The 14,117-nt window shown below is 34.1% G+C and overlaps 1 protein-coding gene across 6 annotated transcripts in view; it reads right to left on the reverse strand.

The window, feature by feature from the left end:
• The window catches only part of FBXW7 (F-box and WD repeat domain containing 7), a 208,989-nt gene that overhangs the window by 142,282 nt on the left and 52,590 nt on the right, over positions 1-14,117 (reverse strand). For 3 of the 6 annotated variants that reach the window (XM_081251104.1, XM_081251105.1, XM_081251103.1), the window contains one exon: positions 6,341-6,380. The exons of 2 other annotated variants lie outside the window; for them this stretch is intronic. The gene's annotated coding sequence lies outside the window, so the exon portion shown is untranslated. Of the gene's footprint in view, positions 1-1,485; positions 1,501-6,340; positions 6,381-14,117 lie in introns of those variants that run through there. One more of the 6 variants, XM_081251110.1, reaches the window with a different exon arrangement.

Genomic DNA, 14,117 nt, shown 5'->3' on the forward strand with positions numbered 1-14,117 from the left:
CCTCTGTGATCCTTATTTTTACCATCTGCAAATGGGAATATCATCTGCCTCATTAGTTAAGCTTAGGACCAAAATACGATAACTAATATTAACCAGCACAGACAAGAGTTGGTCAAAGGTGTTATAAGGCTTGCAATATGAGAATAAGTGAATGGTTAAAATTGTTATCTAAAAAAAAAAAAGAACAGACTAAACAGATTGGGAGACTAAGATGAGTTATTCACTGATTCAACAAGTATTTACTGAGTTCCATGCATATATCGAGGCAATATTTTCAGCTTGAGAAATATTAATTTTGGGGTGCTTAAGACCTAATGACTCAAGTAAAACAGGTAATAAAGGAAAATGTGGCATCTGTGAGTCATCACAAATTGTGATCATTTACATAATAAAAGCAGAGACCACCTCCTAAAAATGATACATAATGAGGAGGAGCAAAGCTTCAACCCAGTTTATACATAAGGGGTATGTAAAGGAGAAAAGCAATAACAAAGAAAGCAAGCATTTAGTTGGAGACGTAGTAGAAAAACCATTCAAGTATCACAGAAGACAAGGGAGAACTGAATGTCAAGGAGAAGCAAAAGATCAAATGCTGAAAAAGGTAGGACAGGAGGAGAAGAGAAAAGACACAGATTAGCAATTGGAACTCAGTCTTAGTTTGGGGATGATACAGAACATTCTATCATCAACCTAACCAATGTCGATCTGGGTAGGTAAGAAAAGTGGTTTACTTTCATTTGAGGAAGCAGAACAGTAGAAACAATAGTCAAACTGCAGAAGGTAGTTGAATAGAAGTGGAGAAATTGGACACCTTTAGTCAACAACTAGAAATCCAACAAGCTCAGTGATAATGGGAAGGACAGGAAAAGAGTAGAAGTAAGATATGTTTCAAGATTTAGTGTGATAAGGCAAGAGAACCCGGCATGGAGCATAAAAGGGAGAATAACAAGGTTCCAGTGAAGGAAAGGAGGACTAAGACTGAGAATATAGATGTTAGCTTTTGAAAGAAATGAAAACAGTTTATTCTTTGAGTAAATCAGACTGGGGAAAGAAAGAATATGAAATATGAAATGAAGAAAGAATAAGCGAAATACGGACAGGACTGGTCATCTGAGGAGAGTGGAAAGGTTCCAAATAACTAATAATGTGGAATGAAATAGAAGATCAAAAAGAGATAAAGATGACCAAGAAGCACTGAGGCTATACTTGGGTGGGGGGGATGTGAATTTATACTAGGAACCTCTCAAGACAGTAAACTGATATCACTCTAGCAAAATAAAGCAGTCCACGAACAGGGGATAAAACAGAAGAAATGAACAGTTGTAACTCTTTAGATTAATACAGCGGTCCCCAACCTTTTTGGCACCAGGGACCGGTTTTGTGGAAAACAATTTTTCCATGGGGGTGGGGAGGGTGATTCAGGCGGTAACGCGAGCAATGTCCGGGAGCTGCAGATGAAGCTTTGCTCACTTGCCCACCGCTCACCTCCTGCTGTGCAGTCCGGTTCCTAACTGGCCCTGGACCAGTACTGGTTCCCAGTCCGGGGATTGGGGACCCCTGGATTAACAGACTGCGAAATTTCTGTAGAAAGATCAGGGGAATGGAAATCTTAGATATTAATAAGAATAAAATTAAGATGGCTACTAGACTGAATGTGAGTTAATCTGGATTAAGTTTTCATTTAAAAAGTAAGTTCTGCAAACATATGGACACCAAGGGGGGAAAGCCGTGGCGGGGGATGGGGACGGTGGTGTGATGAATTGGGTGACTGGGATTGACATGTATACACTGATGTGTATAAAATTGATGACTAATAAGAACCTACTGTATAAAAAAGTAAATAAAATTAAGTTTAAAAAAATTTTTTTAAAGTAAGTTCTGAAGGAAAAAGCTTCTAGGAAAACTTCTGTGCATGATGTGGTTACTACAGTAACTGTATTGGGAGAAAAAACAGTCATACTACTTGTGCGATAGCTTTCAGACATCTGTGCAAAAAACAGTGTGACATTTAGAATAAGTCAAGTCTAGCTGAGCTTTCCTGAGTAAGATTAGAAAGTAGTGAAAGAGGGACTTCCCTGGTGGCGCAGTGGCTAAGAATCCGCCTGCCAATGCAGGGGACACAGGTTCAAGCCCTGGTCCAGGAAGATCCCACATGCCGTGGAGCAACTAATCCCGTGTGCCACAACTACTGAGCCTACACTCTGGAGCCCGCGAGCCACAACTACTGAGCCCACGTGCCATAACTACTGAAGCCCGCGTGCGTAGAGCCTGTGCTCTGCAACAAGAGAAGCCACCACAATGAAAAGCCCACCTGCCGCAACGAAGAGTAGCCCCCGCTTGCCGCAACTAGAGAAAGAAAGCCCACGCACAGCAATGAAGACCCAACGCAGCCAAAAATAAATTAATTAATTAATTTTTAAAAAAAGAAAGTAGTGAAAGACCCCTCCGATGAAGAATAGTTTAATTGTTCTATCCATACAACCCTGACCAATATCTTCAAGGTATTATGGATCAGTGGAATGGCAAACTCTACTACATGTGCTGAGAAGCTGCCCCCTGTAGTATAAGGCAGGCCTTATTGACTTTAGTGACTAATTAGTGGTTTAACTAAAGGGTAATCCTTCCTACCCTTGTAAGAAAAAGAGGTCTCTACTAATATTAAAACCTCATTTCAAATATAAATACTCAAAGAGAATTAATATATATTCAGTGATTATGTTAGTAAGCATTTAGAAGCATTTGGAACAAGAGAAGGGAAGGGGGAAAGAATAGCACACAAAAGCCATTTCACCTTAATTCAGCCATAAATAGATCATCAAAATCCTCTTAATCACCATATTTGACATATAACCATAGGATGAGGTAGCTCTCTCAGCTAAATCTTTTCCTTATTTTTATCACAATTAACACCACCATGAATGAGACGTCAGTTTTTATTTCCTTTTCCATTGCAAAATGTCCACAGATAGTATAACACAAACTATAAACACATCAATGTAAAGAACAATATCACTCATCCAATGGGCACTTAAGGACTGTTCACCAATGGACAGTATGATTTAAAATCAACTAAAAAGAAGAATATCAATGATCTTAGCTCTATAAAATTTCATTAAAATAGACTTTGGTTAACCTGAAGTTAACACAGAATACTATTAGATAATATGAAAGATACAAAAGTAAATTCCCCAAATAAAAATATATTTGTTATACTGTATTATAACAAATATACTGTATTACATATAACAAATATACTGTATTACAACCTCTTGCCCTTACACAGAAAGCCAATCTACTAAGAGTAGTGACACTTCATTGTTACATGCCATTTTTCTATAAAACTGAATTAGACAACATTACAGGCCAATACATCCTGAAATATGCCTCCAGTTGATTTAAAAAACCACATAATGTAAAAAATAAGAAACTAAAATGGTCCCATAAAAATTAAAAAGGCACATACTTAATAAAGCAGAAGAAAAATATACGTATTCCATATGTAGGTTTACAAAAACATCAAAATATCACTGCTACAAATAACCTGTACAAGATTAAAATCAATAAAATTCTCAAAATCTATTTTTTCCTCACAGGAAAGCTAAAAAGAACCCTGATAATACTCTTAGCCTAAAAAGTGATGGTTTATTAAGGTATGAAATCAAATATGCAATAAACACCATGATAAACTAAATACTTACTTCTTCTCCAATCTAAAAAACTAACTATGAATTCATGAGACCAATATCAATAAACATATCACACACAGCTAACATTTTCATGGCAACACATGGGATCAAAACATAATGTTTTGCTTAAAACAATTAGCTGAGGAATTGAAGCACAAATATAAGGATAATTGCTTCCTTTGGGCTTTGGCTGTCAAACACAGGAAATGTCAATGCTTTACAGCCCTGTGATAATTAAAACCTTGTCACAGACCTAGACTATCAATGAATATTTATTTAAAGATAATTTTGCAATATGACACCAAAAGCATAAGCAACAAAAGAAAAAAAGAGATAAATGAGACTTCATCAAAATTAAAAACTTTTGTGCTTCAAAGGACACCAGAAAGAAAGTGAAAAGACAATCCACAGAATGGGAGAAAGTATTTGCAAATCATATTATCTCATAAGGGGCTAGTTTCCAGAATATATAAAGAACGTGTATAGTTTAACAATAAAAAGACAACCTAATTAAAAAATGGGCAAAGGATGTGAACAGACATTTCTCCAAAGAACATATGTAAATGGTCAATAAGCACATGAAATAATGTTCATCATTAGTCATTACGGAAATGAAGTCAAAACCACAATGAAATACCATTTCACATCTAAATCAAAACCACAATGAAATACCATTTCATATCTATCTGGATGGCTAAAATACAAAAAAGATTGACAGTGTAACAATCAATGTCTGCAAGAGTGTGGAGAAATTGGAACCCTCATACCCTGGGGTGAGACTGTAACACATGCATCCATTTTAACAGTTCCTCAGAGTTATACACAGTTACTATACTAACCTGCAATTCTGCCCCTTATAAGTATACACCCAAAGGAAATGAAAACATAAGTGCACACAAAAACTTACGCAAGAATGTTCACTGCAGAAGCATTCCTAATAGCCTAAACGTAGATACAACCCACCAACTGATGAATGGATAAACAAAATGTGGTATACAATGGAATATTTTTTAGCCATAAAAATAAATGATACACGCTACCACATGGGTGAACCTTGAAATATTATGATAAGTGAAAGATGCCAGACACAAAATGACAAATATTGTATGATTGCATTTATAAGAAATGTCCAGAATAGGCAATTCATAGAAAAAGTATATTACTGGTTGCCTAGGGTGCTGGGCCGGGGTGGGGGGGGGATGTCTAAAACTAGATAGCAGTAATGATTACACAACTCTGAATATGGTTCACTCAAACTAACTCAAATATTTGCAACAATGGGGAAAAAAATGGCAGTAAATTGCTTTTTCCACTTAATACATCACCAGAAATCAGTTACCACATTTTAAAGTAGTAAAATATTGTTTAAGAGATTTTTTGTAACATCATTTGCTCCGAAAAATGTTACATTTATTATAAATATACAGTAAATAGAGTGGTATAATTTGTTGAATACTTACATCAACTATGATTATTACAGAATTTTAGAAATATCATTCAGTTGAATATTTATTGTTTCAAACACATAAAAAGTATAATAAAAGAAATTAATGATTAAATATTTCTTCATGTATCTAGGAAATTTCCTTTAGCTAATCAAGTAAATGTATTCATCCTTGAAAAAATTTTATTGACTGTATTAAAATAATCAAAATCTACATATGCCACTTGATACTTTCCCCTCATTGTTGAAGTATATCCAATAGTTTTTAAATCTATCATGAGTAACCAACCAAAGCATTGTTACATCTATATAATCACCACAGCACAAAACTCTAAAATCCTATATAGTGAAGTAAAACACATTCTGAGATTAATTCTCCCACTTTCACTCAAAAATTTAAAAAAGTAGGGCTTCCCTGGTGGCACAGTGGTTGAGAGTCCGCCTGCCGATGCAGGGGATGCGGGTTCGTGCCCCGGTCCGGAAAGATCCCACATGCCGCGGAGCGGCTGGGCCCGTGAGCCATGGCCACTGAGCCTGCGCGTCCAGAGCCTGTGCTCCACAATGGGAGAGGCCACAACAGTGCAACGGGAGAGGCCACAACAGTGAGAGGCCCGGGTACCGCAAAAAAAGAAAAAAAATTTAAAAAAGTAAAATCACTGTCTAGTGAAATCAAAAGTTTATGAAATTCTTAATTACAGGCCCTTATCAAATTTTCATATTATAATGTTATTACAAAGAAACTGGAGTGGCCCAGATAGGAAACAGCATACGGTCTGATCGGAGTCTTCACATTGGCTTATTGTGATGAATTGGACCTAATGTAAGGAGTAAAGTAAGGGATGGCTGAAGAATCTTGATATCTGTACTAGTATCAACAGCTAATCAAAAACTGTTACAAAAATCTCAAGTGAGGAAAATCCTGTTTCATTCACAAAGTATTAGCATTTCTGCCCATGAACGCTACTACTTTCTTTGAACTCTTTTAATACTTAGCCTGCATGCTAGAAGAATTTTCTTGATGCAATGTGCAGACAGAATCAGAAGAGGAGCAGAATATAAAGAGAAGAAATTCCAATACTGGGTAAAAATTAAAAGAAATATAAATTATAATTATAATTTACACAGGCTATTATTATAAATGCCATTAATGTAATATACATGTAAACTTAAGTAACATGCAAAGTATTTAACATGGAGAATATGTACTTACCAAATATTTGATAGCCTTTTAAAAATCTTGTTGAGACTCCCTAAATAATAAAAAAATAAATATATCAGGAATAATTTTTCAACTTCGGAGTTACCTCTAATCTGCAAAGTCTATGCAGGAATCCCATTTTCATGACAGCAATTTGTTTTTTCACAGTACTTTAAAACCCAAAGCACGTGCTGAACTTTGGCAAATGATTAACAAAATTTTTCCTAATCTTATAAACAACTGAAAGTTTAAATGTAATATATGGAAAAGTTAATGAATTATCAGATACTGGCAGTTACTAGACTACAAAAAGAGTGAGCTCTATAACAAATCAGATAACAGCATGCTAACAATGTCTTAGAAAAGCATCCATATTTTAAATTATTCCTAACCATCAACATACAATGCCATGCTCTACATTCTAGTACCTAGTTACCACCTTTTAAGTAGCAGCTAGACAATGTAACTGTAGCATCTACAGAGTTAAAGTAGAGCCAATGAAATAGAAAGATATTTTATAATATTTATTTATTAATATATATATTTACTCTATTTTATTAAAAAATTAACATAAGTATTTTTAAATCCACCTTATGTTGATACTAAAAAAAATTTAAGATTTTACCCACAATAAAAAGAAATGCATAAACTTACAAATTAATTTTACTACTTACAAAAGTTAGCTGTGAATAATTTTATAATAAACATACAGTATATGTCCTTTCAGTCAAGTCTCAGGTCAAAATAATCTTCAAAACGAAGTTCAAAAATTCAAGAAAGAAGCACTAAATATTATAGTGCTCTTACTGTTTGTCAGGCACATTGCCAAAGATTTGAAAAAACTTACACACACTTTTTTTAATCACCTTATTTACTCTCCATTTTATAGATTACAAAACCAAACCTTATAGAGATTCATTCATTCATCTGCTTAAATATAGTAGCTGCCATTGACTGCACAACCCAATGTCTTTAAGGCATCACACTATGACTCCTCAAAAACAAAACAAATAAGACAGAACATGACATAATATATAGTAAAACTGATTGCCTCTTTTAGAGTCAGACAAAAAAAAAGTTTTTAAATTCCTTTTAAAGAATCAACAAAATAAAAATCATCTACTTTAACTAGCACTAAAAGTTATCACAGAAATTATAATGCCATATATAAAAATAAAATAAAAACATTTTCTTATGAGTAAGCCATACCAGTATATTTTCTATCACTACTACTATTAAAATCAAAATCAGTCAAATGAATCACATCCATCCACAGGCCATGGAACAGGAGGGAAGAAGAAAGTATGACCTAAACAATAAAGTTTAAAACAATAAAGCTGTGAGATGACAGGAGAACACTGTCAGGACTTTGAGGCAGGCAAAGACTTCTTAAACAAGACACAAAGATAAACACAGCAAATTGGACTTCATTAAAAAGTTGTGTTCTTATAATGAAAAAGCTACAGGGTAGGAGAAGATCTTCTCAATGCACATATCCAAAGGACTCATGTATGAAATATTAAAAAAAAAAAGACTTTAAATCACCAAGAAAAAGACAACTCAATTTTTAAGATAAGCTAAAGACCAAAAAAAACTTCATAAAAGATAATTTCAAAAACCAATAAGCATATTGACAAGGTACTCAGCATCACTAATCCTCAGGAAAACACAGATAAACAACACAATAAGATACTACTACACACCAAAATGACTAGTTTTTAATCGAAAAATCAGAGAATACCAAATGTAAGTGAGCATGTGCAGCAAATGGCATTCTCATGCACTGCAGGTAGAAATGGAAATTGGTATAACCAGTATGGAAAACTATTTGGAAATATCTACTGAAGGTGAAAATACACATACCCAATGACTAAGTAATACAACTCCTGTGTATACAATCAATAAATGTATATGTTTGTGCACAGAAAGATATGTACAAGATTTATCATAGTAACATTATTTAAGGAGCCCAAAACTCACGACCCAAATGTCCGTCAGCAGTAGGAAGGAGAAATAAACTGTAGTATATTCATACAATGGTATCCTACACATCAGTGAAAATGAGAAAACTAATGCCATACACAAAATTAAGATACATCTCACAAACACAATGCTGTATGAAGCAGCTGGCGGGGAGGGGAGGAGAAGCCTATATATTATTCTTTCGAATTCAGAAACAGACCAAACTAATCTCTGATCACAAAGTCAGAACAGTAGTTAACTTTGGGTGAATGGGTTATTTGACTGGGGACAGAACAGAGGGAGGCTTCAGAGGAGCAGATACCTTGATCTAGGTATGGTTACAAAGGTGTGTTCGCTTTGTAAAAGTCCATCAGTATAGAAAAGTTCACCTATCCTTTTCTGTATATAAACTATACTTCAATCATTTTAAAAGTTTCTTTTCTTTTTTTTTTTTTTTTTTTACTTTTTGGCCACGCCTTGCAGCATGTGGGATCTTAGTTCCCCGGCCAGGGATTGAACCCACACCCCCTGCATTGGAAGCACAGAGTCTTAACCACTGGACCGCCAGGGACGTCCCTAAAAGTTTATTTAAAAAAAAATAAAATAGATGAAAAATCACTTCTCAGTTAATTAACTCCAGGTCATTGTACTAATGATCTGTAACTCACTCATTTGAAAATCTGGATCTCCTGACAATGTATTTCAATTTATTTCTATAGACTGCATAAAGGTAAAGTAAATATGTCTGGTTATTTTGTATTAATAAGTTTTAAGAATAGTTTCAATGTAAATATAAATTTTACCTAGAAGGGATTCCTTATGATTTTCTATTAATAGCAGAGAAAGTTCTGCATGAAGTCTTGCCAGTGCCTGTTCTACATAGGCTCAAGTTAGGTTCACAAATGCATAACTTCACACATACTAAAAGTATTAATAGCCAACTCAGAAGTTGATTTTAAAAGCAATTGTATGGCCAAGACAGGCATTCATAAAAACCTTAAGGCACACTACTTGGCCCTGTTTCTCAGAAAAAATTTAAGACTGTCAAAAACCAGTAACCGTTTGAAGAAAAGTCTTCCAAATAAATATTCTTACATATCTAAAAATTTTTACGTTGATACTTACAATGGTATACCTTCTTTATTAAACATATAAACAGTTTCATCTGTATATCCTTTTATTTTTCCATTATATTTACCTAATAACTATTTTTTTAACCTAACTTCTCTCTAAATTAAATGATACCATTATTTGATCAGATTTGAAAACTTGTATCGTTGATGGAAATCTGTCTTATTTGCATAAGACAAATTTGTCTTGAGCTGGAGGGGCGGGTCCTGTCATATAAGTCTCTTAAGACAATGTTCAGAGGAACAGAATGGCATAGGCCCCAACAGGTTAGTTCCCTGAACAATTCCCAGAGGCTGAGTATCCTTTGGACAAACATTAGACGACTCATCAAAACCTTACAATAACTTTCCTCAGTCTTGGGTTGCCTTACCTACGAGTCTGGCCTGGTATAGATCTCTCCAAACCTCCAACCAGCCAGGATTTATCAGGTTTCTACTTGAAAGTAGCCAACCATTCAGTTGTGGTTCTAAGACATAAGCTGCAAAAGCAACACTTGCACAAAACTGACTTTTTTCATCAGTCAACCTACCCCCCAAGCCAGACACCTGCTTCTTCTAATTCAAGTACTTATCTTTCTAAATTGTATATTTTCACTAAGAACAACTTAAGACTTACAGTTCCCACTTTGGGCAACTTTTGAAATGAACAACAGTGTTCATTTGAGAGGCACTTTAGAAAATACAGGCGAAAAAACTCTCCCTCAAGAGAAGTTTGGCTTATCTACCTAAAAGAGAAAGATCAACTTACTAAATGTAAGGAGACCTCCCCAGAGGTCACACATCTCACTAAAATAAGACAGACAAACACTAAGAGAAGGACCAGGATCATCATTTAGGACATATTTTGAAGCAGAGAGCCAACAGATCCATCCCAAATCTAAAGAACCTACAGGACTAGACAAAGGTTTGTTAGGAAAATTATCTAACTTCATGATTTCTAGTAATATACTAAAAATCCCAGAGAGGACGATAAGGATGTAAGTAGAGCAGTCTTCCCCTAAAACAAAAGATGCACAGTGAATTCAGTGACTACACACTGTTCAGTCAGCAATAAACCTAATACAGATTGCTCATGAATGATAACTATGTAAAAACTGGTATTTGAAAAACTAGCATCTTTGAATAATGTTAATGATATATTTTCTTAGGATTCTGTTATTTTTTGTTGCTGTTTTCTATTTTAATTTTAGAGGTGGAAGAGTTAGAGCCAGACTGGTGAAAAATATCTAAAAAGCAACGTCTCAGCTAGTCAAGAGTTTTAAGTTGTTACAAAGATATCAGATCTTGAATTATAAATTAAGTAATTGTCCCATTCCAGTTAAGGAGCAGCATGATGAAACCCTAGCATCTCTCACTCAACCTATAAGGACAACATACAGGCTGAGAGAGAACAGAAGCCAGTGGAAGAGTCAGTGAGCTCAGTCCCCTTTCATCTGTTCTGCTGTTCTCCTTGCTCTCTGAGTAGACAGAGTAATGTTTCCTTTTTCCTTTTCCCAAAGAAGGAAAGGTAAGGGGGAAAATTTAGACCAGTCATTAATTTTCTGTCATTAATTTAGCAAAGATCCATTGTATATTAGAGCAACTGAGTATAATATGGAATAAGTTTGACTAGATCAAATTTTAGGATATACTTGAAGTTCTTAAATTTTTTTTCTATTTTATCTAAAATCTTTCTAATATATCGGAATCAGAATCTTGCTGCAGCAAATTCATATCACTGTTTACCAGCTAACTGACAGTATTTATCAGCATCACCATTTAGCATTTTATTTTATCATCTTTGAATTGATAGGCTTGATTTGGCTCATTCCAAAAACTATAGGTTAAAACCAGACTTACCTTTAGTTAAACTAAAGGCAAATAAAATTTAAAAACGTAAATGCGATGTTTCACAAGAAATCAATTGCATATTATCAATTACATTTTTTAGTTTTAAAGGAGAGGAAAATTACTACTAAATCACATGGTATTTGGGGGCATTGAAGTAATTTTTCTTTCTCTGAAGAGCACTGTACAATTATATTTTTATGAAAAATAAAATATCTTCACCGGGAAAAAAAAAAAAGCATTAGCAATCACTTCTCAAACTGCCCATCACCCATTCAATTTACCCTAATTACAATATTTCAGAAATCAACACAATCCAAATCAACAGTTTATCCCTACCTTATAGAGAACTAAATCCTATTTTATCCTTCACATATCTTCAAAAAACTTCACACTATCATAATTTTTTGTAAAAGATGTAAAATTTTACTTTAAAAATCTCAGGCTGCATTTCTATTTCTTGAACAAAGAAGACACAGCACTCAGCACTTATCCTCTCCTCTCAAGCTTCTTGCCTGATTGCTACAAAACTGCAAAGGAATGCTTCCACAATGCCTCCAACAGTTTGAAAGGAGTCCCTCAATGTTCTGATGACAGTCTCATAGAAACTACCAACAAATTTAAAAAGAAACACATGACACTTTTAAAACATCTTACTTGCTCCAGTTATTAAAACATTACAAAACATAAGTTTCAGTACAACTTACCTGCATTTTTATAATCCTTTTCACTACACAATTACACCTTTATAAAGTTATGCTCTCATCGCTTTTCTTCAACATTTCCACAAACCTTAAAAGTATTTCTAAATTCCTCACAGTTCTTGTCAATTGCCAATTTTTACAACATACTTCTCATTAAGCCTGGGTCTTATATCTTTCACTACCACCTTCATACTCCTTAAATCAATACAAGTCTCAACTGATCACTTTATTGCAGTGACATATAACCACTGTGAGAATGTCCTCCTTTTGCAGTTCAATTGCACAGTAGCAATTATAGAATAAATATGGCAAAAAACACCTTTTTTGGTAATTACTTAGCTATACATAAGGGAGAGCAGGCAAACAAAAATACTATCAACACTGTAAAAGCTCCACAAAATGGAAAAATCAACTGTTGTACAATTTAGTTGTGGCACACTATTCATATAAAATAGATCCACTCACAATGGTAATTTGTTTAATTACTAAATGCTCAGATGCAAATTTACCTCAGGACACAAGATTTTTGCAAAGAAAAGTGTAAAGCCCAACTAAATGGACAGAAAAAAAGAAAATGTAGATTCTAGTTAACAAAATTAAACATAGTAATGACAATAAAAATACCAAAAAAGACTGAAACCACTATCTAAGGGCTAAGATTAAAATTCTAAAGATCTACAGAAAGGAAGACAAACTTCTGCTGATGATACACCTCAAGACAAGAAAGCCTTTAGGTATTATACTACCAATCCAGAAACAGGCCTTGTCCTGATAAGCAGATGCTGGCAAACTGATTTCCTAGGAAGGTATCCTAGGCACAAAGAAGGTAACCAGAGGCAGCTGAAGAGTTAGGGGTAAATACCTTAGGACAATACTTCTCACATTTCAGTTTAGCAAAAAACCACCAAAGGTAAAAGTAAAAAACATATAACAACCTTATCCCCCCTACTCTTCAGCTCCATCTAACCTGTGACAATGAAAGGTGCAGTCTGAAACAGCCTACATGAAAGCCAAATTGTTTGGAATGCTTGACTCACATTAAAAATTAACACACATTTTGCATTTGACTTTGTATTATTTGTGAATTCATGCTATTATATAAATAACCTTCTAATTACTTAACAGTTAAATTGCCTAATGTTCCCTTTTTCCAACTCTTCAAGTAAAATTGATGCTCTAACAAATAGTATTTATCCTATGGGTACATGACTCTCCCTTCACACAGGCTAGACCATACTAGACCACACCACCAAATGCTAGGGAATTATACATAAAAAGCAGACCTTAGAAAATCGAGAACAAGACAATATAAACAAAATACACATTAATATATTCCCTGATGGAGAAATACTTTATGGTTAAACAGTCAAATATTTAAAGTTCCTATTTAAATCAGGTATTAAAGTAAGACCTCACAAATTTCTTTAAAAACAAGAAACTAACAGTAAAGGTGAGAAATAAAATCAAATGATACTAGTGCATAAGGTATATTTTTCCTTTAATGTTAAGTTCATAATGACAGAAAATATAAGTTCATAATAACTGAATAGAAACAAGCATATATAGAGGGGTGAGTGTGTGTGTGTGTGTGTGTGTGTGTGTGTGTATTTCTAATACTTTTAACAAAATTTGTCAAAATGATAATTTTTAAATCAGGAACTAACTAAAAGTAGTGTTTGGTCTTCCTTTAAATATGACCACAGTGGACATTTATAATTACTAAACAATTATGAGGTTTTCATTCATAATTGAAAGAATTGTAACAATGATCTTTTTAACCTATCATTTAATTTGTCTTTAATGGTCATTTTACAAAAGTTTTGAATTGTCTTCTATTTTATCTTTAATAATAATCTTTACAAATGAGTAAAATCTGGAAACATACATTTTCTCAAGCACCAAAACCTGTTTTAACAAATTTTATCTAGCATTAAGAAAAGAAATAATATACACCAATGGACATAACCTTGGCATAATAATAAGCTTATGTATTTAAGAAAATATACAGCAGATTCCAAACTTTCCAATGGGATAGCTAATAAGATGACTTGAAACCTTTCTAAGCATAAATATTTGGGAATAGGCCACGGAAAGTAAAACTTGGCTGCACAGCTCTGTACTCAAAAAGTTCTCAGTCTCTAGTCCCATGCGTCCTATCTCCAATTA

Source organism: Mesoplodon bidens (assembly GCF_964165515.1).
Source record: "Mesoplodon bidens genome assembly, chromosome: 1".
Lineage (NCBI taxonomy): Eukaryota > Metazoa > Chordata > Mammalia > Artiodactyla > Ziphiidae > Mesoplodon > Mesoplodon bidens.